The 26,629-nt window shown below is 33.3% G+C and overlaps 1 long non-coding RNA gene across 1 annotated transcript; it reads right to left on the bottom strand.

Moving 5' to 3' along the window:
- Positions 1-11,128: 11,128 nt before the first annotated feature.
- LOC105323304 (uncharacterized) lies at positions 11,129-13,847 on the bottom strand. Its single transcript, XR_004599104.2, has 3 exons — positions 13,784-13,847; positions 12,427-12,546; positions 11,129-11,759 (listed from the first exon to the last, which is right to left on the bottom strand). It is a non-coding gene; the product is annotated as an uncharacterized lncRNA (long non-coding RNA).
- Between the last annotated feature and the right edge of the window lie 12,782 nt (positions 13,848-26,629).

Below are 26,629 nucleotides of genomic sequence, written 5' to 3'. Positions count from 1 at the left end.
AACTGGCATAAAGTTGCCGCAGAAAGTATGCTGGTTTATACAGGAGGCATTAATTTATAAGAAATTTGTACATGCTTTTTTAAGGAGTTTAAGTCATTGTTGTTAAGTTCTTATAGTGCACAATCATTAAAAACGGCAATTGGAAAACAAAACATTCTTTTTCTTTTCTATTTAACCACAAAATATGGAATTAAAAAACTGTATGCATTACATTTTATTTATTAACTCCATGCATTTAAAATCTACCTTAAATCAGAGCTGTGTGTGTGTGTACCATTACGTAAGCTCTCCCTCGCCCGCGGCCGAGAAAATCGGTCACCATGCTCGAGGCTGTAGCGGTCAGCGGTTATCTAATACACGAGAGCTGTGTCTCTCATATACATGTATGAGTTTATTTAGCCGCGAACTCGATAATTGGTTTCGTTTTGATTACACATAATTTTTTTATGGATTAAACGATTGGGTGTCAATTAAGAAATCGTTCAGTTAATTAATAAAAGCAATGTCACTCTCAATCTAAAGCAATAATAGACACAGATCAATTGTGGGTTTTAAGTTTAAAATAAATAACTTTTATTTGATAGAGTATGTTCATTATACTGCAAACTTTTCAAATCTTCCTGGGTTCTGAACTGTGCCTGTCTGTGCGTTGTACATATACCTTTACGTAATATATCCTTCGCCAACGGCCGATGAGATCAGCCACGACTGCACTACCTAGCGGTTATTAAGCGGGTTTTAATACACAAGATTCTCACACTGCGACGCACACTTACATGCATATGAACGTGTTTGAGTTAATATAGCCGTAAAAACAGGAACTGTTTTAATTTAATCCTATAAAAGTTTGTCCATCTTGTATTTATTCAATTGAACATTTGAGTGTAAATGAATATTAATGAGCGATATTACTCCAAATCGTAAACATCGTACATTTAAGACATAAATAAATGGTTAGTTTGTTTATGTAAAATATTTTAGAAACTGCACAAATAATGTTTTGAATCAACCCCCCCCCCTCCACACACACAAATAGTAAACCTTTAAATGATGATCATCCCTCGCACATGGCTGAGGAGAACCGGCGCCAAGTAATCCGGGGTCGGTTCATGTTCTTCTACATGTACCTTATCGCGCGTTCATGTTTCATAATGATTTTGCACGGACACAACTATATTTTATTATTTTTTCAACTATTATATTCGTTTAAGATGAAAAGATAAACAGGTAGTTTAAAAATCAAATTATAATCAAAGTTCCATGTAACATGTTTGCAGTAGGTGCTAGCACGATAAAAAATGTCCTGAATTGAGGCATTCGATGATTTTAAAAAAAAAAATTCACATGAATTTTAAACAACTTTAGATTAGATTCTATCGGTCACATATTAATCACTTCTGTAGTTTTTCTACATGGTCGTTCGTTTCTTTGTAGAAGCGAACTCATTGCTGCCCCCCCCCCCCCCCCCGCCCCGCTGACAGGAGCTCGCGCTGGACTTTTTTAATTGTCAAAACGATATCAAGATCTATCTATTAAGGACATACTACGAGAACAACAAGCAGATCCTTCGCTAGAAACAGCACGTCAGTATGCAAGAGAAGGTCGAACATCACGTGATGGTAAAGTAAAATGGATTGAAAGGAAAGGTTTACTATACCGTGAATATGAAGGATTAGAAAAACAGAGGTAAAACCTATTGTCAGCTCATTGTTCCTGCAAAGTTTCGCCATATTGTAATGAAGTTGGCTCATGAATCAATTATGTCAGGGCACTTAGCAATACAGAGAACGATTTCTAGAATTTTGTCAGAATTCTTTTGGCCAGGTATGCAGTCCGAGATCAAACGGTTCTGTCAATCTTGTGATACATGTCAAAGGACAGTGTCAAAAGGAAAGGTGAGTAAAGTTCCGTTAGATAGCATGCCTTTGATAGATGTACCTTTCAAAAGAGTTGCAGTCGACATTGTGGGTCCATTACATCCTCCTACTGATAAAGGTAATCGCTTTATTTGAACGTTAGTAGATTACGCTACAAGGTTTCCACAAGCCAAGGCTTTTCCTGGAATAGATACCGAGCGGGTAGCTGAAGCTCTTCTCGAAATGTTTTCTTATACAGGCATACCAGAGGAAATCTTGACAGACATGGGAAGTCAGTTTACTTCAGGGCTTATGAAGGAGGTAAGTAGGCTCATTTCATTGAAACAGCTGACCACTACGCCATATCACCCTATGTGTAACGGGCTAGTGGAGCGTTTCAACGGTACACTCAAACAAATGCTGAAGCGTATGTGTATAGATAGACCGAAAGATTGGGATAAATATTTACCCACTGTGCTTTTTGCATATCGTGAGGTTCCCCAAGAAAGCCTCGGGTTTGCTCCCTTTGAGTTATTGTATGGCCGTACTGTTCGGGGACCAATGACAATTCTGAAAGAATTGTGGACAAAGGAAATCAAGGATCAGCAGGTAAAGTCTACATACCAATACGTTTTAGATCTCCGAGAGCGGTTAGAATCAACATGGGAGTTAGCGCAGGAGAATCTGAAGAAAGCAACACATAGACATAAAGTGTACTTTGACAAGAAGGCTAGAGTGCGGAATATGAAACCAGGTGAGAAAGTTTTGATTCTTTTGCCATCTGATAGTAACAAGCTCCTGATGCAATGGCAAGGTCCATACCAAATAGTTAAAAGATTAGGTAAAGTAGACTATCAGTTAGAAGTAAAGGGCAAAGTAAAGACCTATCATGCAAACATGTTGAAGAAATATGTAGAAAGATGTGAACCAGTTGTGGATTGTGTTATGTCAGTTGTAGATTCAGAACAGATTGATGACTCAGATGTTGAGTGTAGTCAAGAAACAGATTTCTTGGAAGTTCAGTCTCGAGAAACGCACGTTGATGTAGATGTAAATCCAGAGCTTAGTAGAGAGGAAAAGCAGAAAATGAAAGAACTTCTGTACAGGTATAGTGATGTTTTGTCAGACGTACCAGGGCATACGCATGTACTCGAACATGAGATACGAACGACGACAGATAGACCTGTAAGAGTAAGTCCAAGACAGATCCCGTTTGCTATGATGGACACTGTCAAAGATGAGGTGAGCAAGATGCTAGAATTTGGGGTCATAGAACCTTCAGATAGTCCCTATTCATCCCCAATAGTCCTTGTAACCAGGAAAGACAACACTTATCGCTTTTGTGTTGATTTTAGGGCTCTCAATCGTATCACTGTGTCTGACGCTGAACCAATGCCAGATGTCGATGCAATGTTTGCTAAACTATCAGGTCATAAGTATTTTTCTCGGTTAGATTTGTCTAAAGGGTATTTGCAGGTTCTATTGACTCATTCTGCCCGTCCTTTGACAGCTTTTCAGACTCCTTTAGGTCTTTTCCAGTTCGCTAAAATGCCTTTTGGGTTGGTCACAGCACCAGCAACTTTTTCTCATCTCATGCGTGATGTGTTGCAAAATGTATCAAATGTGGACAATTTCATCGATGATATTTTGATCTTTACTGATACTTTTGATCATCATATGTCTGTGCTTTCTGAGGTGTTACAGCGTCTACGTTCAGCAAATCTCACAGCTAGGCCAACGAAGTGTTCATTGGCGTATTCAAAGCTTGAATGTCTAGGACATACAATGGGAGACAACAAACTGCACCCTCATCCCGACAAAGTGAAAGCTATTCGAGAGGCAAATCATTCTGCAACGAAAAAACAGTTACGGTCTTTTCTAGGATTGGTAAATTTCTATAGAAAATTTATTCCGAATTTTGCTCAAATTGCACTTCCTTTAACAGATCTCACCCGGAAGTTCTCACCAAGCAAACTTCAGTGGACGGAAGCTCAAGAGCTAGCTTTTCAAACTTTAAAATCCTCAATTACCACATCTCCGATTTTGAAATTGCCAGATCTTTCTAAGGTTTTTATAGTGCAGACAGACGCATCGGATAGAGGACTCGGAGCAGTGCTTCTACAGGAAGAAGGTGATCTCAAACTCCCAGTGGCTTACGCTAGTCGCAAACTCAAGACAAGTGAGGAACATTACTCAACCATCGAGAAGGAATGTCTGGGCATGGTCAGTGCAAAAGTTTCATAGATATCTTTATGGAAAAGAGTTCATCTTAGAGACTGATCATCATCCTTTCATGTATCTGAACAAAACAAAGTTAGTAAATTCTAGATTGATGCGCTGGGCATTGCTGTTACAGCCATATCGATTCCGCATTATTGCAATTAGAGGAAAAGACAATGCTGGAGCGGACTATTTAAGTCGTCAGACGTGAGTAAGAGTAGAAGTGAGTGTTTCAGTGTAAATAAAATGAGGAAATGAACAGTTTTATCTTGTTTTTATCTAAAAAAAAAAAATTCGTAAAAACATAGTTCATGTACATAAATTGTTGTGGTTAAAAAAAATATATTTTTTTTTATTAAAGGGGGGAGGTATGTCACAATTTACGTCCCTAATTACTTTCCATACATTTTGTGCTACGTTTATAATGTTACTAATTTATTGTTTGAGTTGCTTTCCATAGTTTAAAGCTCACTCAGCCGGTTTTACTAGGCGGGTTCTAATCCCGTGCATTTAAGAATTCAGTCTGGGCGTAGCAATTGGAGAGAGCGGACGTTTTCTACCAGCTCCCTCATTTCATCCTACATGTAATGTATAAGTATTTCTGACCAGAGTCCAACTATTCTGGGTAAGTTTGTTTTTATTTTAATGAAACGGATTTAATGCCGTATTTTATTCCTAAAATGGCCAGATAATCTTGTTTTATATTTTCAGTGAGTAATTTGGAAGTATTTCGAAGTAATGTGTGATAATGAGTATTTGCTCATACGGAAACTATTAAGTAAAAGTATGTGTATTGTTGTGATGTAAACATATGTTGTATGTATTTCAGAGTAAGGCGCGTAGTAGTTGCCGTAAAATAAATGTATTTATGTAGTACACAAGTATATGAAAGTGAAGTACGTGTACGAGTCTAGTGATTGTGTAAAGTATATGTAGTAAAGTAGTAAAGTTATGTACAGCAAAATGTGCAAAATGTAAGTGTAAATACAGGAAAATGTATTCAGTAGAGTAATGCGCAGTAAAATGCAACTATGAGTAAAATAATGTTATCTGTGTATTTATCATTTCATTTATATTTCAGATCCCTTTTTGTACCTTAATCTCAACTCTGTTGAAGAATTGGAAATTTATCTGTAAATTATCACCTGAATAAAAGCTACGTAAACCTATTGAACGTTATTATTTTGGAGCCGCAACGCCACCCGGCGACAAAGTGAAGACACAAAAAATAGGAAAAATGTATGAAGTTTAGATCACACCTAATAATCTGTGAAAAAATGATCGATATCGGTCAAAAGGTTTTCAAGAAATCTCGTGCACTAAATTTGGAAAAAAAATTAATAAGAAACAGTACGAAAACTATAAGGTCTTCCGCTGGAAACGGAAGACCTTAATAATCTAGTTTATTTAAATACTACGCACATAATCTAAATAGTGATATGTATTATATATAGTCATCATCTATTTTGTTTAGAAGCAGTGATCAGGCATTGCAGAGAAAAATATCTTTAATTCTTACCTTCGCTGGGTTTTATTTTTTGGAGGGGAACAGGGAGTTTGTATGGCAGTCACTCAGACTATGCTTTTTTTTTATGTCATCCATCATAAAAGTCGCTCTACATTAACCTTGGTCTTTCGTATATTTTTAAATTTAGATCAAGATTTAACTGGCGTATAAAACGATTTTTTCTGAGCTTTATATTGCTAAACAACGCAAAACATGTTCCTCTAGAGTATTTAAAAAAAAAAAAAGATAACTGCAATAATAATAACATTGATTTTACTTGTAACAAAAACAATTTTTTTAATTTAACTCAATTTATACTTAAAATTATAAATTTTTCCAAGAAAATGATTAAATTTTGAGGTAAAAGAGATTGAGCATACTATCAAAATTATTGGTACCTAACAAATTGATATATATTAGAAACATTGATATTCATATTTGACATGAATTTAGGAACCTCAAGATTAGATAGTGAATGAGTAAAAATGTTTATATAAAAAAACTACAATTATATAAGTAAAAGCTAAACGCATTTAAGTACTCTTCCTAACTATTCCCGCACTTTCTGAAGTAAGTTCGGATATATTGTTGTTACCCTGTTCTCTCCGTCCGTTCGTCTGTCCGTCCGTCCGTCCGTCTGTCACGTTTTACTTTCTCAAACTGCTCTTACATCTTATTAACCAGCAAACTGAACTCTTGAAGTTTGATTTGGGGTGTCATGTTGTTTTGTAAAAAGGTTTCAAAAATTCTCTTGTATAAACTGAACTCTTGAAGTTTGATTTGGGGTGTCATGTTGTTTTGTAAAAAGGTTTCAAAAATTCTCTTGTAGTCCAGGGGTCAAATAAACAAAAAAATAACCTTCTTCCTCGAACTCCTCCTATAATTTTTAACACGGACAAGTCATCTCTTGTAATATGTTTTGGGGTGTCCTATAGATCCGCAATAAAGTTTCAGAAATTTCAATTTTGTCCTGGGTAGATAAAAAATGACGTTTTTGTTAACAAAGAAATCTGGTTTCAAAAACGTCAACATTTTTTGCAGTAGCCAAATGATCTTTTAGAATATGATTGGGGTGTCATTTTGAAGTGTGATCGGGTCTTAGAAATTTTTTTTACCATGGGGATTGGTAGGGAGCAAAAATATATTGGGATATGATAGGGGCTGTCCTATAGATGTGCAATAAGGTTTTAAAAATTTAAATTTCATCCTGAGTGTCAAATAATAGCAAAAAATTGACGTTTATCACTAAAAAAAACCTAACGTCCCAGAACTCCTCTTAGATTTAATGAATAGATACATCATATCTTTGGATGTGATAGGGATGTGATCTAGAGATGGGATCGGGGGAGGGGGGGGGGGGGGCGGGGTCCAGATCTGCAATCAAAAAATCAAACTTCAAATCTCTTTAAAGTACATTATAAAATTGCCACACTGTAAATAAAATGACTTTTTCTTTCTTAAAATAAAAAACCTTGCAAATCTTTTTATTTTTGCTTAAAATAAAAAAAAGACTTAAATTTACACTTTTCTTAATTGTCGAATGATCTATTAAAATCAAAATATAATTTGGGGTCTAAAAAGTTTTATAAACTGGTAAAAAATGTTTGTTTCTTTTTAAATCACATTACATCTTGCATAATTTAAAAATGATCTATTGAGATATGATCAGAAGTCTTATTTTCTACTTAGAGATCAATAACTAATATTCAAGTAAAAATTATTAACAATAAATGATTAAAATTAAATGTTTATCCTCCACATTCACCCCCCCCCTCCACCCCCCCCCCTCCCAATCAAACCTGGTTCTAAAGATTCAGAGTCTTCTTACATGTGTATGGTAGAATATTATGAATCATTTCTTGACTGGTATTTTTCTCTAGATGCACATTAAGATTTTGGAAATTGCTTTTTAATTTTTGAGATAAACAAAATATTGTATGTATTCAAGGCAATAGTTAAGTCTCTTAAACAAAGCAGGTTCATCATTAGGCTCGGAATAAACCACATGGGTCAATCACTACATATGAATAAGATTAAGTACTTTATTATACCCCCCGCAAACGAAGTTTGGGGGGTATATAGGAATCACCTTGTCCGTCTGTCCGTCCGTCTGTCCGTCCGTCTGTCCGTCCGTCTGTCCGTCTGTCTGTGCAATCGTGTCCGGTCCATATCTTTCTTATGGAGAGGCATTGGAAGTTCTTACTTCACACAAAGATTGCTTATGACCTAAGGGTGTGTCATGACCTTGACCCAAGGTCATTCGGGCAAGGTCAAGGTCACTGGCAGAAAAAGTGCAAAATTCGTGTCCGGTCCATATCTTTCTTATGGAGAGTTATTGGAAGTTCTTACTTCACACAAAGATTGCTTATGACCTAATAGTGTGTCATGACCTTGACCCAAGGTCATTTGGGCAAGGTCAAGGTCACTGGCAGAAAAAGTGCAAAATTCGTGTCCGGTCCATATCTCTCTTATGGTGAATTATTGGAAGTTCTTACTTCAAACAAAGATTGATTATGACCTAAGGATGTGTCATGACCTTGACCCAAGGTCAATCGGGCAAGGTCAAGGTCACTGGCAGAAAAAGTGCAAAATTTGTGTCCGGTCCATATATTTCTTATGGAGAACCATTGGAAGTTCCTTATTGACACAAAGATTGCTTATGATCCATGGGTGTGTCATGACCTTAATCCAAGGTCATTTGGGCAAGGTCAAGGTCGTTGGGAAAAATAGTTTAAAATTCGTGTCCGGTCAATATCTTTCTTATGGAGAATTATTGGACGTTGTAACTTCACACAAATATTGCTTAGGACCTAAAGGTGTGTCATGACCTTGACCCAAGGTCAGGTTGGCAAGGTCAAGGTCACTGACAGAAAAGGTGAAAAATTCGTGTCCGGTCATTATATTTCTTATGGAGAAGCATTAAATGTTCTTACTTCACACAAATATTGCTTATAACCAACAGTTTTAAAAAAATAGAGCAGTTGTTATTTAAGGAAAATGGACGGTGAAATAGATTCATCCAATATTTTCTATAATTGGAAAAATACACGCATTATGATTTTTATCTTAGCGGGGGGTATCGATTGTGAGCTTGCTCACAGTACCTCTAGTTATTTCTAGTTCTAGATTTCAACAATTTTCAAGATATTTGGTATTTTCCTGTTTCTTTGGGTCAGAACGATCCCAAAGGGTCATGGCCTTCATTATAGTTGATTCATCATAATACATTAAAAAAAATGACCCTTCCTTCCTATTTTAACTCATATAAACATGATAATAAGTCTCTAGACTTAATTACATGTAATACACAAATTTAATACAAAATGTCACAGGGTCAATTAAATATGGGGTCAACTCAATAAGTATGTAAGTGTAAGTCTGACAAATTAAAAAATAAACTTTGCAATTAAAATGATAGACACTGTACAAATACATATGATAGGTAATGATGATAAGCTTATTCAAATATTAAAATATGATGATACAGTATGCTGGCAAAGGGAGAGGGATAATTTTTGTTTTATTTGTAATAATTATAATGACCATACTTTCTATGACATGAAATGCTAAGATTATTGATTAACTTTAGAAATTAATTCACATGCAAACAGTTCAACCCCAAATCGTACATAAAAGGCTTTTCATATGTATATTGGGATGGGATCTTATTCTTTATGAAAATATAATTTTTAAAAATTACTGGAAATTGCATGTAGCCTTGTTTTTACAAAAACTGATACTCTAACAAAACAGTGTTATTTAGATGCAAACACTTGATGCGGGTATATCTGTCAAATGACAGCATCTAGTTTGATCTTTCAAACTTCTGTATTATCGGAAGTGAAGGCGATACTGTACCGCTTTCTTATTCATATACACAATTATCAGTGTGTAATTGAAAGTAATTGAAAGGTAATTTGAATTAAATGTAATTTTTGAAATTAATTAACTAAATTACCATTACATGTTATGAAGAATATGTCACTTACACTTAACTTTCAATTACATAAAAAATTGTAATTAATTACACTCATTACCAATAGAAATTACTTTTATCCCATTCCTGTACCAAAGCGTTATTTTTACAGCGTGTAATAGTTTAATTTTTCATCAAGATATTGCGCCAGCACTTACAGTTGTGCACACACGCATGGGTTAAGGTACCTCACTACAACTAGACTTATACTTTTTAAGACACTAAGTCACAAGATGGCGATTTAAATGTTGTGTTAAGGTAGTTCTATACTCGGCACTAAATGGGCTCAATCATTAAAAGCTTAGCTTTAAATGATAAATATACATTCTAGCAATACATATACAAAAGAAAAAATGCATGTTTACATGCTAGTTTGTTTGTTATCACCTCTCAGACGGGTGTACCCCCTTGCGAAAATTATTGACAATTATGAAATTTGCCAGACGTCCGTTTTTCCTAAAAATAATTACCAATTTTTTGGAAATTTAGAACTGAACATACAAAATAGAGTATAAATATTTAATTAAGCCATATCTCATCAATAATTTTGTGCAAATTTTTGTAAGTAAGTACGCTTTATGGACCTGATGTATCAAAATAGAATACAAAAAATGCAATGCTAGTATCGCGTTTGGTAATTTGTTTTACTATTTTATGGACTCAAACTTAAATTCATGGTGTTTATTCTATAGATTGACATCTTAGAAAAAAGATTTGGTAAAATAAATTATATGATGACGGATTACTTTTCACGCTATAAGCTCTAAACCAAGTAGACCCTGACGAAAAAATCCGTAAAATCACATTTTGCTACAGATGTCTGCCTAGAACTGTCAACAATGTTAGATATCATTTAAAGATTAATTAATTGACGATTGATTAAATTCGAAATAGTTTCTCTCTCTAGATTTAAACCGGTTTTAGTAAAAGAAAAAGAAAAATTCGGGGGGGGGGGGGGTCAAAACAAAGAAGATATAAGCATACCTGAGATCCTGGTTAATTAGAAACTTCGTTTTTCATTTTACTTTAACAGAATCGAGTTTCTCAACATTATTCATTTCTATCTCTCATAGAATACATATATTACCGTTCTAATTGCTTATTATTGCCATTGTTTACAACAGCGATGTAGAGCAAAATCAATATCGGGTATCTAAAACGCTTTGTAAAAGTCGAACCAATATTGTAAAATCCGTATTATGACGTAGTGCGATGCTCGGACTTCTTTAAACTGTTTATTTCGTTCATTGGGTTGTATATCGTCATAGCTTAGTGGTTAAAGTATTATGCTTCCCAACCGCAGATCATGAGTTCCAATCCGCCTGGAGCTTTTGTTCATGTTTCCCGAATTGAATTTGAATTATTAATACACATGAAGTGGCTGTCAATCCAAAGGACCACACTATGTGTCATACAAAGTGGCATTTATTAAGCTGTTTTGTTTTATATCAAATTTATATTATAATTTGATAAATTTACACCTAAATATTCTGTAATAATGCCTTGTTTTAAGAATGTTTATATGCCTTTGCATTTTTTGTAAGTAATAACAATGCTGCGTATAGAGTGTTAAGTCTTTATATTTGATAATATCGTTCATATATATGTACCAAATACATATATAAAATGATGAATATTAGATGAGCTTAATTCGAATCAAAACAAATATTCTTTTTGCTGAATCGTGTTCATAAAAAATGCTATAGTAAAGCAAAATACAAGCAAAATACAAAAAGAAACAAGCACTTTATCATATGCATGATAGTTTTGAAGTAAAAAAGGTAAAAAAAAAACAACCCAGTCGACATACATATTTTAAATTCAGAAAATGACTACAAGGTGGATTAATATGTTTATAATCAATTGGGGTATCAAATTTGGGGACTAACATAATGAAAAGAAAAAAAACAACTTTTTGAAAGTTATAAAACTTGTAAGAAAATTTACACCAGTTTTTAATTTTAGCTGTTGTATTTTTAGCTTCTTCTGCGGAGGTTTTATCCTTGTTAGTATCTTCTCCTGCCCCGGGCACGGTGTCCTCTGTTATAGTTATCTCCAGTCCAGTCACTCCAGCCATTCCATCCAGTCCATTCATTCCATCCACTCCATCCAGCCATTCCATGCCATCCATTCCAGTCACTCCAGCCACTCCATCCAGCCCATCCATTCCATCCAGTCCAGTCACTCCAGCCACTCCAGCCTTTAACAACATTAATGTCAACACTGAACCTTATCAGTATCTTAAACGCCAATGTATGTTAAACAATATTACATAACCAAATATTTACGTAAATATAAACATTATTTCCAATCTAAAACATTCTTAAAAACGACTTTTTGATTATCTAGAAAGCAGTCTAACACTTCATCAATTTTACATGTATATGTTTGGTATATTCCCCATAAAGAAATGCATAATACTGTTATCAATTTTTTTTTTCATTTTTAAATGCTAAAATGTTTTTTAAGCTTATACCTCTTGGTTTGACATAAGATGTAAAATAATTGTTCTGTGACAATGCTCAAAGTTGGCTATATATCTGGTTGACGTTTTTTTTAACTTTGAAATCATAGTGTAAACATGATAAATTCAAGTTGCTGAATGGTGCGACAAGTTTAAATATACATGAGTTATTAATAATAATAATCTGCTCATTTATAAAAGTGATTATTATGATACACAATTTTTATCGCATTACAATTTAAAAAAAAAAATCCACAATTTTAAAAGAAAATTAGCTGTAAATTTATTACAGCCTGGATAAAACTCTAGTTTCCATGTATGCTTTATAACATTATTTGTTTTTAATGTAAACCCTTTTTTTCAGTTTACAGTTCATATCTTATAATTCAATTGAAAAACTGACCTCCCGTATCATAACCATCGCCGTTGTTCATGTTTCCATTAGGGTGCCAGTGGGCCTGGGCAGTTGTGACAGCGTAACACAAAGCAATAGCAAGAATTATTGCTTTCATCTTTGGGCTAACTTTCAGTGAAAGGGAAACATAGTTTTAAGAAAATTAAAATTATTCTAAACTTATCAATGTTTGTAAAATAAGTGTTTTATTTAAGCAATTAAGAATCACTATATTAATGTAGTTCGCGCGGATGTACTGCTTCTAAAAAATTAGTTTAAAAGTATGTGCTTAATTAATTCGTTTCAAAGGTTTAACTCATTTTTTTATTTTTTTTTACAGCGTGACTATGATGTTTTGCTTATCAAATCAAGCAACGGCATTTCAATGAAAGGATTATATATGATATGGGCCTAAAAGGGCCCCCTAAAATGAACATCATCATGTTACTGTAAATCTTTGTTTTCTTTGTACAGATATATATGTGATGTTTTTACATCATGTTTATTTTGATTCAAGTGCCCATAATTTAGAAATATGACATCGTGAAGACAACCTAATCCCGCCATTTTTGCATTTTTTTGCATAAAAACAGCTTGTTTTCAAGCAGTTTTTCTGTTAGAAAACACAGAGCGCATGCTTGAACAAACAAAATATTTTAATCAGAGATGTATCTAGCCAAGACTAATAATAACAAAAAAAGTTTCCTTTGTTCAAGCATGCGCTCTATATTTTCAATTTGTAATTATAAAAATATGAGAAAAATGTCTATTTTTGACTGATTTTGATTGAGTTATAGAAATAGCATCAGTTCTTACGTCATATACTGCCGCTGAGTGCAAATAAATCAAATTAATAGGCGAGAAATATATTTTATATCAGCTCTTCTAAAATATAACAAAACATTTTATTGTGCCAGAAACACTTAAAAAATGTCGAGTTATGGGGGCCAAATTTAACTCATATCATATATAGTTCTTCATAATAACATGCAGGTTTTATTGAGTAAACGCATTTTAAAATTGTACATGTATTTTAAAATGAAATCATACAAATTTAATTGTCAAAAAAAAAAATAATAATAAGAAAGGGATGATTAAGAACGATAGCATGAACTAGAAATCAAGTTTTTAAGTTTTAAAACTTAAAAAAAAACACCTATATTTTTATTCAGTTGTTACACTACGTGCACGCAACGTCGTCATTTTTATTTACCTCCTAAAACCATAACATCCGTTGCTTGAATGTAAAAACATAAGCATTAATATGATTTTAGATTAAACAACTCTAACGGACATTCTGTTGCCGGTTTTCATTCGGTACTGAAGTTTATACAACATTAACAGAGGAACATATTTTAATTCTTACCTCTGTGTGGGATCGGTATCCGATAATCAGCTAAAAGCTTAGAGTTGTTAATGCTGGTGCAATGCCGTATTTATATTGTTTTTGCATCTATTATGATGGATGAGATTGATTTAACCCTTTGTCTTTTACTTTATAATCATCAATTCAGCTCAGGTTCTTTTGGTGTTTGAATTAATATTCGTGTTGCGCAACACACATCAGTCTTATTTAAAAAAAAATTGAATTATTAGTCAAGTTTGGTTTGGTTGATAAATTTCTGGATAATTATAATAATAACTATTAATAGTATTAACGTGATTAAAAGACATGAAATTAACATAATTTTCCTTAAAAGTGCAAATAAAATACATGCAATGTCAATTCCATATCAACAAACCTATATAGTCATTTTTTGAAGGCAGCAATCAAAATAGCTCTGGGGAAAAACAAGTTTTTAAGATGATTATGTGGTAAAGTATAGTGAATAGCCTAATGCAATTACATGATATAAAGAAGTTTGCATTTAAACATTTTTGTGAATCACTTTACATTTGTAACAAAAATAGTTGTTTAAATTCTTTTACAAAGAGATTCTTAGTTGTGATAGGCTTTGACCGATCACAGTTGTTTCCATATGTGGCATCCAGCATAGTTTAGTATTTGCGCACGCATTGCGCAGTATACTGCGTATTTTTTTTATTTATAACAACGAAGTAAAGGATTCTAGTAGTTCTGATCAAGTAGTTTAGATGATATGCTTTTGATAATTGCCAAAATTCATCTTTCATAACCATCGGGGTAGTGTTCCTTTTTTGCCTTTTTGTAAACACTGACGGCCAGTCAAGCCATATAAATGTTTATTTGTTTACCTTTCTCTCTGATAAGAATATCCGTGCCTTTATTATACTGATTTTTTTCTTACTGACACTCATCTTATTCCTAGGTATCTTCATTCAATAAGTCTTAATGTTGGATTGTTCGATAGTTTGTCCCCTATACATGTATCATCTCTATTAAATACGTACGTAACTCCATCCATGATAATGATACGTAAAACGGAGAAATCGTAGATATATTTATTTAGAACAGTTTCTAATGAAACTTTACGCCTGTAGTTTTTATAATTTAGACAAGGAATAAGTAAAATTGACTGTTTCTTGAGTATTATAACACCATGCTGCTATTTTGAGGTCATATTGATAAGCAGAATATTTACTCAATCGACAGCTGAGAGTTGCCTTATCATACCCGTGTACAAGTATAGGTTAATCAGCCTAAAATGTTAAGACGGTCAAGTTCAAGATCTCGAGGTGACAAGCTTTTGTCGTAGGACAGGAATCGGATCACCGGAAATGAATTTTGAAACCGTGAAAAAAATTTCAAGACATTTCACTTATTATCTTCTATCATCCCTGAACATTTCAGGAAAAGCTATTTTACCTCTGAAACCACAACTAAAGGTATTCACTTTAAGAACATTTTTTATATTAAAAAAATAAACAAAGGGAATTTTATGATGAGATTACCACATACGATACTTATGGAAGAAGTATAAACGATTATGCTCTTATGATTTATGCTTTCAAAGCAAAAGATAAATACAATTATTATTTTTTCTATTATTTGAATTAGCACTACTTAAGATGAACTTTCGATAACAATTTGGTTAATTTTATGTATTCTAATTACGTTTATACTAACAATAGATAATGATTATTCCAGCATTTTTAACCAAACAAAATTTGATCAATGAATCAATGAATATTTTGATCACATTATTGCATTAGACAACAATATATTGCACACCATGAATAAAATTAAAAAAACCAGTAGAACGTGAAATCGATGATTAAAAGTATGAGACCAGTGGTTCAAGGTCAGTATCATCCATCATAATCATAAAATGCGTTTAACAATATAATACAGCACGACAACTAGCACAAACAATTCTAAGCTTTTATCTAACTATCGCATCCTTACAGAAGTAAGAATTAATATCAGTTTTCAACGGAAGATCTTATAGTGATTGTAGTGTTTTTCTTTCTTTCTTTCTATTATTTTAGGCTAAGAGATGGCTGGGTAGATTTTCATAAAATGTTCAGAAAATGAACATATCTCGTGGTGTTTTTCTCTCTCATTTTTTTTTTTTTAGAAAATCATTCGTCCGTTACCTGTCCCGCGACGTTTGTTTGATAAATGATAATATGCGATAGGAATATATGCAAAAAAGCAAGCTTCTTTTTATCGAGCACTTCCGATTATCTGTTTCCGGTGTTATACAGTGTCTTTCCCCCCTAGCCATCTTTCCCCCCGGAAAAATGGCTATATAGCAGTTTTTCTCCCCGGAAAAATGTCTATATAACAGTTTTCCCCCCACGGAAAGCTGACTATATAGTGTGTTTTCACTCTTTTTATAGCCAGATTACCCCCACGGAAAACCTACTATATACATGTAGCAGACTTTCCCCCTTTTTCACATTCCGGTCATGTTCATTGGCAATAATTTGCATTAACTGATATGATATTAATTTCTCATAATAAAGGATAGTTATGGCATTAATTAATACATAGAATAAAATATATGGGTTTTTTCTCCCCTGAACAGAGGTGTGCGCCTTCATAACATTCCTGTGTCATAAGCATTTAATTCACCTTTTGTTACACTTTTTTGGAACACCTTAAGCTTTTACACGGATTTCGGAATACCTTGAATCTTTTTCATCCAATCGATGATCTACAGGTTTGACTTCGACGTTATGACATTGACATTTTTCATAGAACACGTAAGAATACATTTGAGTGAATATACGCTGGCCCCGAGGTTATAAAACTTTTTTGAGTACGATCTCGTACTCCAAATCGTACTCCGCGCTCCAAATCGTACTCCTACTCAAGATATCGAGGTTATTAAACTTTTTCATACTCCTACTCGTACTCCGGCTGAGTACAAAAATGCGATTTTCTGAGTAAGCTTTGAAGCTTTCTCAAAGTCGTACTCAAGACATTTAATCTAAATAAAATACAGTGCAAACATATAATATTGTTCATATTGTAACATTGCTGTATTATACGCTCTAATTTAATCATATTTACATGTATATGAATTAAAATGGAAAATGTTTACCATTTTATTAATGACATATCTAGATATAAAGGGGGTGAATTTAAGAGTAAGGGCGAACTGCAACCAAGATTATCAAAATAACTTTTAGATAGTTTGCTTCATTAATTAATGTACATATACATGTATAACTACGTACAAAATACTACCGTTGAATAGCTCGACTTTTTAAGAATTCTATTTTTTGTCAAATACGACCCATACACCCCATCATTTAAAACAAAGAAATCAATGTACATGTATCGTTATTAATCAATTTCAATCAGATGTACCTGCTGGGTCCATTTTTTGATTATAGTGAAAATGTAGGTTAGTTCTAAATATTACAAAGGATGGGGGATGCATAAAAGTCTAACGCTTTCTATTACTTACTTATTAATCAATTATCATTTATGTTGCATGCCACAAAACTTGGAAAGGGAAACATTTTATAGAATAAGCGGTAAATCAGTGGCGGAGTAAAGGAGGTCGCACCCTGCGTCCCCCCCCCCCCACAGCCCTAAAAAAAAATTGTCCAAATAAAGTTAAATCATACTCCTTCTGGCAAAGAAAATGTACAACTTGCGAGTCTTAAATATCTTTTTTTTTTAACTTGGGGGATTTCTCTACATTAGGCTGTTTCAATGATGCAATATGAAGAAAACGCGTGTGTTCAATGGTGTAACTAAAAAAACACCAGGAAAAAACATTTTGGTTACGCTGTCCTTGGGTTCAAATATGACCAGTCACCCATATACCCACCTTTAAGTAATTGGTTATACTCACTAGTGTTTTAACGACTCTTCCATTGTTATTATATTATAAGCTGGTATAAATAGTTATCTTTTATTAAAACTTCATTAATTTACATTGTCCCATTGAACTTGGTTTTTAAACTGATTAATTTACAGTCATTCGAAAGAAAAAAAATAAAAGGATATGTTTCTTGGATTTCTACAAGACAGAGGAATTTGATGACTGTAGGTCTTAAATCTACAAACCTTTAAAAATTGTTAATAATTTTATTACTTTAAGTATACCGGTAATCACGAGAAGAAATATCCCAAACGTCTATTTAAAGACTTCCTTTTTACCCTACAAAATCTCTAGAATCCTGGAGCTTCTGGGGCCGGCTTTGCCCCCTGGGTCACCAACAGGACTTTGCCCTGGACCATCTGGAGGCCACAAAGCGACCTCTCCAGACTCCCTGTCTTATACTGACGCCCCCTCTAACTTCACATTCTGGATCTACCCCTGGAACTAAATATTTTTAAGAGGAGTTGGTGTTGGTGTGTGTGAGTGGGGGGGGGGGGCGAATCCTACTTCCTGTGGTTTATCTATACGATTGTTTTTTTTTTTTTAAATTTTCATAAAACAGTTACTGTCTGCATGTGGAAAATATTGGCTTATAAATCGCCTTTCCTCTGTAGTGTCAAAATTAACGCTGTGAAATTTAGAGTAATTTTGAACAAGGTTCATTTCTTTTTATCTCGAAATATCGATAATAAAAACCTATTTTGAAAGTTAACAAAAAGCAATCTTACTCGGAAGTATAGAAAGTAATCAAGAATCAGCAGTAAGTAATTAAAACGCAGGTTAAAGGGCGTTAGATGTAAACATAAAGATAATATTTCGAATTTTTAAGTTTTGCATTGGCAATATTTTCAAAATTATGACGTACATATTTGGCTTCCTAGGTGACCATACATACTACATGTAGCTGCAGAGATCTAGATGTGTTCTTTGTCTAATAAAGGCCGCAACTTCTTTTTAATTTTACTGCGGGAAGGTAGATTATCCATTCCGAACCATCTACCAGTATTTGATATTTATTTTCCAAATATTAAAGAAATTTTACCATGGAACATCACCTACCTTACGATCTTTATTTTTTATTTCAAATTAAAACATCGAGAGCATAGACATGTCTAAGTATACGTAAGGTGAAATGCATTGTTTGGTTTAACATTTGATTATAAACGCTCGAATATAAGGATAAGATAACACTTTAAAAATTAATCATAACCTGCATGATAAAAGCTAGAATTTATGAGAGAGAGAGAGAGAGAGAGAGAGAGAGAGAAAGAGAGAGAGAGAGAGAGAGAGAGAGAGAGAGAGAGAGAGATTTGAAGGGGATTATTGTTATTCTATGCAATCGATTGAAAATACATGTACTACTTAAAATAGCTTCTTCGCATTTTCGTGTGAGAGATTTTTCTCTATATAGCTTAGCTGTGGGAATATTCATCTCTTAAATTGTTTAATTTTATTAGCAAGTAACTATTTAGATAATTCATATAGCTATTCCTTTTTTATCTAAAGTAACCAAATATCTATGTCAAATGCATCAAAATTAACACATGTATTTCGAATTTTAAAGATGAATAGGAAAAGGCTTGCTCAAAAATATCAATGGACGTTACTTAAGATTAAAAATGACACAGTATGTATATATAAATTCTAAACACACATTTTCAAGCCTTGACTAAGTGAGAAAAACTTGAACCATCAATAAAACCCCACAAAAAGGGGTACAGCAACTTTAGTACACAGTTTCCTTGAACACGTTGTTACGGTTTAACGTGGTCCTCAAATTGGAAATTTCAAAAATATTTCAATTTGTGAATTTTCTTAAACTCTCGTGCACATTCCCAAAAATATTAAAATGAGAAACTTTATGTGTGCCCTTGGCTTTTGGCATATGTTCATTGGTGCAATTCCAACACCCACCCCACCCCACCCCTTCAAGATATTAGTTGTTTTTTCCCACAAGAATTTTAAAAGGCAAATATAGTACTAAGTATGTTGCAATTAAATTGGAATACCCATATAATTTCCTTAGTGTATACTATATGAGTGTGAAAATAAACGGATTTCTCAGTATTTTTGTGATTTTCCGAAGTATATGTTTCTATTTTTGAATTAAACTCTTCCCTGTTTTTCCTAATACAGGGACTGCTCACTAAATATCTTAAGAGATATCCACTTGGGGGCAGTGACTTTCAAGTTATGTATTGGCGTCGTTTCTGACCTTTTCCTGGCATGTAAAATATCAAAATCGTATAAAAGCCAGGAAAACTTAATCTATGTTGAAATACTCTCTTCATATCCGTGTAAATTCTTACTTCTTTCTTTTATATTCATATCGTTCCTTACAACATAATTATACTTAATCATCACATGCATGAATCACTATCTGAGGAGAGAGAGAGAGAGAGAGAGAGAGAGAGAGAGAGAGAGAGAGAGAGAGAGAGATTGAGATTTGACATAAACACAATTTGTTGATAATTTTACCAATTACACTGGATTTATCGTCTCTATTGCTCAAAAATTCATAAGTTATAGATGCAGACACATCTCCATGCTTGCAGATGGAGAAGGTAATATGTACATGTAAATAATGTGTTACATTTTGTTGATAAATAATTAATCTGAATATATGTACAGTTTGCCTACATGCCAGGACTATTTACATGAATTACCATTCTCTGTCTTTCTTCAGAGACGTAAAATTTCATCGATCGGCTTTTGGAGCATACTCAAAATAGTACTCAGCGGAGAACGTACTCCAAAACTTTTATAACCTCGGTTTTTAAAGTCGTACTCAGTGGAGCACATACTCGGAGTACGGAGTATGAGTATGAGTACGAGTATGAAAAAAGTTTTATAACCTCGGGGCCTGGTTGAGGACTTTAATTTTGCCATGTATTATCATCTATGTATAAGCTCCTCCCAGGTAACTAACTGACTGACTGAACTGAGGAAGGGAATAAGAAGTGGAAATGTATTGCTTCCTTGTTCCAAAAGGCTATTCATTTTAAATTAATTAATACCGTTAGAATTGACGATCTTAAATATAATCATATATATATATCTACTTCTAAATATCAAACAAGAGACAGGGTGCAATGATATGTCGAGAAACTGATATGTTTTACTTCGATTGATGGGATTCTAAATCATGGGTAGGGGGTGTTCTAATTGATTATGTATTGAAGGCATGTGTAAAGTTAGTATTTACAATTTTGTTTTAAAGTCACGCATATTCATATTCAGGTTTTTAAGCACATTTTTCTACGAAAAGCAAGGTTTTATGATGTAAACTTCTTTTTAAAAAATGAAATGGCTTCACAACCAGAACAATGTCGGTATCTTTGCTGGTTACTTTGGAAAATGTGAAATGGAGCCTGAACTAACCTTATGTATATAATATCATTCACTGCGTGCTAATTTGTCCGCTTTTAATTTTGCAACGTGATTCATAAATATACAATATTGAAAACGATGCCATATAAAACAAGATATATATACGATTCAATTTCCTAAAAATCTTATCATACTTTTTATTTCATATATATTTTTGCAATAAAAATTTACTTGTGTTCCATATTATTTCTTCGAACAATGAAACAAGGGTAATTAGAAATAATCAAAGTACTGAAAGCCGGGCTCTTTTGGTGTGTCTTTCTGCATATTGTGTAGTAAAGACTGAAAATCTCTCTCTCTCTCTCTCTCTCTCTCTCTCTCTCTCTCTCTCTCTCATGCTTTTAATGTCGGCAGAGCATCAGAGAGCGACCAAGTTTTGTATGCGGCTATAAACAAAAAATAAGTCTGTCTAGTAGAAGTTAAAAAGTTCAACAGTTGCTGCCTTGAATTTTGCAACAAGCATTATATATTCAATCCCCGTTTCTTCATCGTGCAGCAAAGTAGTTCATGGAAATTCATGCACATTGTATGTGTCCAAAATGCATAGTAATGTTTTAAAAACACGTTATTAATAAGAAAACTAATAAAGAGAGACAATTCATTCGAAATTTAAAAAAAGAAACAAAATGCCAACACTTTTGACAAAACGTGGCTCTTTGGGTAACTATTTGGTATAGCGGAAGCTTTACCTTGACGCTGTTTGTTTTTTTTGTTTATTTGTGCTATTTATAGTAACATTCATTTGGCGATTGGCCTGCCTATAGCCAGGACTCTGCTTTCAGCAGAGCCCGGCTAAAAACTAACATATTTTTTTAATGAGCTCACTTATTTTTTTTTATTAGATATAAGGTTGTTCTTCTAATCACCTGGCAAGTAAAAAAAAAGTCGTATATCAAGTGCGCTTTTGTTGCGTGGACCCTGGATCCACGCAGAAAATATATAAGCGAGGTTAAACCGGATGCAATGCGCATGAGCTAGCCTGGTTCCTGTGCGTAATGATAGATCAGGGAACCAGGCTACCACAGGTTTATCTGAATCAGGATCGGGTTTCCATGCCATATGCACATATAAGATATAAGGCGCTGTAATTGTAAAGTTGTCGGTAAACATTACAGAAGCAAAGTATTCCTTTTAAAGAAATGATCGGCATGTGATATAAATTGTCAGTTTTATGAAATTAGGTATTGTTATGCCGACACTACAACATGCATCAAATAGCATAATTTGCAATGTTTTGTTGTTTTCCGAATACACACGTAGCTTACAAGTAACTTTACTTTTATAGAAGGCGAGGCTAGAGTAATTCCCGATTAAAATTATTTAAAGCATTTAAGTATGATTAAATAATTATGTGACTGTATATAATAGATGATTGAATAATTATGTCACTGTATAAAAGTTTAAATCTCAAGAAAAATGCATTGAAATATGAAATTTGATTGACACATTTATAGTATAGCTGTCACTGCATAACGTAGTTACATGTTACAAAGTAGTGCGAAGCGTAATGTGTGCGAAAATAGTAGAGTTCGCCAAATGCCTGATACTATACATGCAATCTTCATAAATATAGATCATAATTATTTTAGAAGTATGATCCCTTTAAATTCTGGGATTAAAAGTCAACTATACACATGTATACGTATTACAACGAACAAATTTAGTGCTCAAATGCAGGAGCTAGAGTCGGTGGAATCTGATAATTTTAAGGCTTTCACATTTTCGTTGGAAACACATGCAAATGGTCCACGTATTGCAGTCATTTTTTAAAGGACAGCAACTTGTTAGTTGTCTTTTTTTTGGTTGCTACTATTATGCATATAAATAAAAAAAATTTAGATTTCTTTCTCTAATAATTTATTAAATCATTCGTCATCTTATGAATTGATTAAATGTTTTGAAGAGTAATGAATTTGTCCACATATCTTTTCTAAAATTTTTGTTTGTAAATTGAAGAAGAAAAGCAGAATTAAATGTAATTTTCAACCAATTTGTTTAAGAAAAATATGAGTGAATGTGAATATTTAGTTGATGTTTTTACTTTCAACTGACCGTAAAAAATATGATGATGTAGTCATCTCTACACCATAAATTTTTCCATTTTGAAAGGAAATGTGTTTAACGATTTTATTTTGTCGACCGTCACTTCCGGTCCTCACTGAGAGGGTTCAAACTTATTAAATTTCCTAATTAATTTTTTCAATAAGTTTAACTGTCTTTCTTTGACAGTTTTATTTAGTTTCATAGAAAACAAGGTATAAGGGGAACATTTAAAAGAAATATTTACTTTAATTTTCATTGAGCACTACCGTTTTTGCGGGTCCTGTCCGGCCGAGACAAAACATAGCCTTTCCCCACGAGATTTTGTAAAAAAAAAAAAAAAAAAAAAAACCCACCTATTATATAACGATATATTTTCCTGGATTTTTTAGGGATGGTAGAAAATAGTAATACCTCGAGGATTTTTTTTTCCTTTTTTTCAAAATTCATTTTCGATTGTCCGTATTCTGTCCTGACACAAAAAGTATTGTTCCCTCAAGATCTCAGGAACATCAAAAACTTGAACAATAAAAATTTATTGAATGATATACCTAATAGATGTAGTATAATTATGTATCCGCAGTAAGTTCTGGTCGTCACAGGAAGTAAACCAAAATTTCATATTAAAAATACTTTTGTTATTTAGCGTGTAAGTAACGTTTTAGTAACAGAATTACATTAGGTCATCTACATATGGTTTAGTCAACAAAAGAATTCGACTTCCGGTGAGACATCTACAATATCTCATGTAGCTTTCTTTTATACAAATTTTGTACCCGCAAGATCTCGCGAAACTGTTAGAAATCAAGATACAAAATTTATATGAGTTATAGACATTTGTTAGAACATATTTAACGGGTTCTATTAGGTCATCCATCACTTCTGGTTCTTACTTGAAATATTCAAGCAAACCAAATTTTTATTTTTTTTTAGATTTTAGCTCACCTGAGCTGTAAGCTCAAGAGCTTTTCTGATCACATTTTGTCCTTTGCGTCCGTCTGTCCGTCTGTATGTCTGTTTGTCCGTCCGTCTGTAAACTATCTATATTTCAAACATCTTCTCTAAAACTGCTCGGCCAATTTTACCCAAATATGACAGAAAGCTACCTGATAGGAAAGCAAATATAAATTGCAGAAAAAAGGCCAGTTTACATTAAGAGCGCAGAAAAATTCGAAACTGTGAAAAAAGGTATCTGCATTTTTAAAAGCTTCTTAAGAACTATTGAGTCAAATTCAACTTAATTTGGCATAAATCATCCTTAAGGACAGGAAAATATAATTGCAAAAATTAAGGGCTAATACTGTTCCAAATTTGAGATAATTCAAAAATGATAATAAAGGAAAGGTGGGGGAGGGAGTGTTTAATTAGTTTATAACTTCGGGTTTTATGGTATTCCATATTTCGAATATTTTAAGCAGCCCTGTTGGACGTAGAATTCATACGTCTAATGAATGGTACATTTTTAGACGGTGGCTGTAAATAGCCACGGTCTATTGCTACGGTCCTGACCGGAAGAGTATTTCTCACGGGGACCCTAGCGGATAAGGAACGATAACTCTGTTAGGTATGCAGTGTTACACGCAATGTTTTATCTATGTGTCGATTTCAGTTTGATAACTAATTTTAATCTTATCAGATATATTAAGCACTATAGCTGCTAATCATTTTGTATATATATTTAAATAATTTATGAAATTGTTGTTTATTTTAAATGAGCCGTTACCCTGTCTGCTTACGCGGTATCGATAATTTATGCACCAACTGCCAGTTGTGACGTTAAACTCTGTATCAGGGCTGGGATTCATAAAGATACTTAAACAGTACCTAAGTGTAAGAAAATACTTGAACTCATAAAAAATACTTAAGTTACGCTATATCACTGCGATAATTAGCTAAAAGATCTCACAATAATCGCTTCTTGTTTTTTATGATGTAAACAATTGTCAGAAACACACTCTTTAAACAGGTTTGTCATTTTATATTTCAGCAAGTATGCTTCATCGATAAATTCATTCATTTTCAACGCATTAATTTTAGTTGAGGCAGAATATTTATTTTGTTGTAGCTTATTCTAAAGATTTCACAACAGATACTGACGATGAATATTAGATAAATTAAATTTTATTGAACTTCAACCGATCAATGGCACACTTTCTTCTACAAGTGTGCATGTGTTTTTTTAACATACAAAAAAATTGAAATTTACGGGACAAATGTGTTTAATGTTGGACTATCCTGTGATTTACCTAATTTTGTAACCCACTCAGTCTGTAGGAACATTAATTTTAATACAGGCACCTCAATATTCATCAGACAATATTTACTACTGATGTTGACGCTTTACTTGCTGCTGACTCTCTCTCAAACACGCTAATCGATCGACCTCGGATTGTAAAATTCACGTGCAAATGAAGTCGCCATTTTAAATGTACATGTATAAACAAACAACATTTTCCGATATTTCAAAGATTTTCAGTTCAGATTTTTTTGTAAGCAAATAAGGGATTAAAGACATGATGTAAAACGTCTTATGGATTTCACGGCGTGTCAGCTCGTGTACTAGTATCTCTAATTTGCAGCAAACGCTAGCTTTTTTTGTGAGAAAAAACAATCGGTTCAACTCATGCAATATTCCATATACATTTATGGTACATTGTGAACGGTAATGTAAGATATAATAATTTTGTTCACTTAACAGTTTCTGACGAATTTTTCACACTAAACTGAAATAACGCAATTTGATGAGCGAAGTACAATCTGTGACTTTAATCCATACGCGCCCGTCTCTGCTACTAGAGAACCTTTTCTTTGGTTTTGGGGGATTTTTTCGCAAACAGATAACATTATTTACACATGTACGTAAATATCGCCCCTTTTCTTCTCAAATAATTTTTAACTCGCGAGTACAACTCTATTATGAGCTTTCTTCGATATTTGTTTCCATTTACAAATAGGCGAGCCTACACCGGTTAGAAAGTGTCATCACTCAACGAAATGCTACATCGGCCGTAGCGTATACATCCATGCTATATTTGCGATAAATAATGAAACATGGCGGTAAAAGGTAACTAAAGGTGCTTCATGGATGACTGTAGTATTGTGCTGAGCTATAGAACTATAGCTTTCCAGAAATATTACCGGGATTTGCGGACCCTAGATCTATTGTATAGACTATAGTACATGCAAAGAATAAAATGAAATTTATATACACAGCTGTACGGTCAGAAAAACATGCGTTTAACTTGGATTATGTTTGTTTGGTGTTTTTAAAAACTTATTTTGAATAATTAATCTATATTTCTTGTAAGTTTACTAGAAAAGTTTAATGAAGCAAATAAACTATGCGTGTTAAAGTGTACTGAGAAGCGATAAAATATACATGTGACTTTCCCAAATTCATTCAAATGATTTGAATAAATCTATAGCTAAATACAATAAGACAAATGAACTTAAAAACGTTGATTAATGAAACTGCCGCGACTGAATATTGTATGCTATTTTTTTCTCAAATTTTTATTCAC

Source organism: Magallana gigas, chromosome 8 (genome assembly GCF_963853765.1).
Source record: "Magallana gigas chromosome 8, xbMagGiga1.1, whole genome shotgun sequence".
NCBI classification, from domain to species: Eukaryota; Metazoa; Mollusca; class Bivalvia; order Ostreida; family Ostreidae; genus Magallana; species Magallana gigas.
This window is presented reverse-complemented; position numbering and strand designations above follow the sequence as displayed.